The 2,914-nt window shown below is 41.1% G+C and overlaps 1 pseudogene; it reads right to left on the bottom strand.

Moving 5' to 3' along the window:
* Positions 1 to 733: 733 nt before the first annotated feature.
* Positions 734 to 934, bottom strand: LOC141094972 (U2 spliceosomal RNA; annotated as a pseudogene).
* Between the last annotated feature and the right edge of the window lie 1,980 nt (positions 935 to 2,914).

The raw sequence follows: 2,914 nt of genomic DNA, 5'->3' as shown, positions 1-2,914 counted from the left end.
GACACGTGGTCGAACACATCCAAGCATTGTGTGCTATGAATGGCATGATTCCTATCACAGTGTTCCATGGATGGAACACATCCTATTTACTGCAGGCAAGCAGCGCACCTAGCTGCTGCTGCTGCTACAAGCCACTAGAATACCGTCCGTCTGTCAGACAGGTGGACGTAGGCCGAACATTCAAATAACTCGCCAGATAAATCGTTGATTTTCCATTTAATTCATATATGAATTAATTCAAAATTGAACAGTAAATTTCAAAGTTGGAAGGCCACAAGAGGGGGACAATGTTTCAAAAATGAAGCGACATATCATTGCATGAGGGATGTGGTAGGAATTGAATGCTTGAATTAAGACTGGGGAAGTACTGAGGTGAAGGGGCTGCAGGCCTTGTAGCAGGTGGGTGTGCAGAAATGTAGCTATCCAAAGCCAAACACATTACTGCAGCTTGTCACACCTACACCTACCAAGCAGCAAAGGCCAAGATAGATCGTTATTTTACGGACACATTGAATACAGTGCAATGCCTCCCATATAGCGGTGAATAAGAGTAGTAGTAGTAGTAGAAGAGTTGGTCAAGTTAAATCAAGGCTAAGGAATTGGAAATGTGCAACTTGGACCAAGAAAAACTAATTGCAGAGCAGCGACATTTGAAAAAAGCATTCAAATCATGCTTTGAAAACACTACTTGCTTATCCCAATTTCAATTCAATCTGTCTTTGGAAACCGCTTAAGAGAGTGCACCATTCCCAGAGAAACTGCCATACTGGGCTGATACGTGGAGTGAAGTGAGCAAGCTCTTTTTCCATCTCCCTGTTCTAAAAATCCATTTAATATATGGTCCCCAGATAGGGGACGCATCAGATATTAAACTGATAAGAACAGATTTTTTTTTTATTTTTTTTTTTTTTATCCCTCAGATGGGAAAATCTACAGTCCGGAAAACCAAGACCAAAGAAAATCCCAAACAGCTATGTCAAATCCAAAACATAAAACTGTTCCCATCATCGGAAAAAATTCAAATACAACATCACACAAAAAAAATTCTCTTACAACATCAGGAAACTAAATCAAGATGTATCTACAAGGTGTCTCCACTTCTTCACCTTCCAGATTCCTTCCGCATCCACCTCCCCCTTTCTCCTTTTAACCCATAGAAAACACACATACATCTTCCCCAAAATCACTTTCACACAATCCTTTACTACAATTTCCTTCCTCTTAAAGACATACACATTCCTCACATCCCATAATACTTCCTTTATACATGCAACCATTAACCACAACACTCTCTCCTTCACTCTATCGCACATTCCCAAGCCAAACATAAACAGCTCAAATGATAAAAAACTCACACCACACAGTTCATTACACAATGATCCCATTCTTCCAATCACATCCCTAGCATACTGACAATTCCAAAACACATGTATTACACTTTCCAATCCACCACAGCCACTTCTGGGACACATCTCACTTCTCACCAGCCCGCGATTCCTTTGAAATTCTCTTACTGGCAACACTCCATGCAAGGACTGCCACACAATCTCACTCTGCCTGTTCGTCATACCATCCACCCGCACTTTCTTCCACACCTTTTGTACATCACCTCCTCTAACCATATTTATTCCACACTCTGTCTCTCTACATTCAATCATCCTATACACAGCCTTCTTATTGCCCAACAACCTAACATCCACATCACACAACTCATACTTCACCAAAAATTTATAAACCCACACATACCATACAGGCACATCGAAAGCAACCGGATACCTCAAATCCCTCTCTCGCCATCTCAAACGGAATAAATATGCCCTAAACAAAAACCTACACATACAAGAAAACTTACCTTCCATCCTGATCACTCTTAACACAGAAATCACCATATTCACACCAAAAAACACCTCAAGATTGGGAAAGCCTAACCCACCTTTCTCTAAACGCTTCACCAAAACCTCTCTCCTGGCCCTCTCCATTCTAGAATTCCACAAAAACATAAACAAAATCCTATTTAACCCCCTCATACACACATACCCAGGTGGAAAAACCACCGCAATATATAAAAAATAGGCAAAACCACACTTTTAATAACTAAAATTTTTCAAAAAAAAGTAAGATCTCTCATCTTCCAAAAACATAGCTTCCGCTCTACCTTTCCTTTTGCATCATCCCAACTTTCCTTCCCTTGATAGGCCCATTCACCTCATTTACTCCAGCATCCTTACTTAAAGCCCCTCCACCAAAAACTTTACATTCACTCTTCTCCCAATTCACCTTAAAAGCTGACGCACCACAAAAAATGGACACTAATAACTTCACCCACCTCACAGAACACTCTGAATCACACAAAACACACACGTCATCCATGTAACCACTAACCTTCCATTCCCTTCCCCCACCTCCTGGCACCTGCACACCCCGAATCACTTTATCTCTCCTCAGCATACAAAGTAGCGGTTCAATCGCACAGATAAAAACCACTGGAGACAACGGCCAACCTTGCCGCACACCTGAAAACACATTCACTCTTCTACCCACATAACCATTCATCAAAACACAGCTATAAATGTCTTTATATAAGCTCCTCACCCTCCAAACAAAATCCGACGGAAACCCCATTCTCAATAATACCCGGAACAAAAAACTATGTGCCAACCGGTCATATGCATTTTCAAAATCCAAACTCAAAACAAACACACTCTTCTTGCGACCCATACAGTCCCACAAACAATCTCTCAACATACACACACACTCATGTATACGCCTTCCAGGCACCGCACAACACTGTTCATCCCCAATCACACTCTCTATCACATCACGCATCCTATTAGCCATTACTTTCGCATAAATCTTATAGTCACAATTCAACAATGTTATCGGTCTCCAATTTTTTAAACTCTTCAAATCTCCT

This window comes from Dendrobates tinctorius, unplaced genomic scaffold (assembly GCF_039654945.1).
Source record: "Dendrobates tinctorius isolate UK_male_01 unplaced genomic scaffold, ASM3965494v1 ptg000065l, whole genome shotgun sequence".
Lineage (NCBI taxonomy): Eukaryota > Metazoa > Chordata > Amphibia > Anura > Dendrobatidae > Dendrobates > Dendrobates tinctorius.
This window is presented reverse-complemented; position numbering and strand designations above follow the sequence as displayed.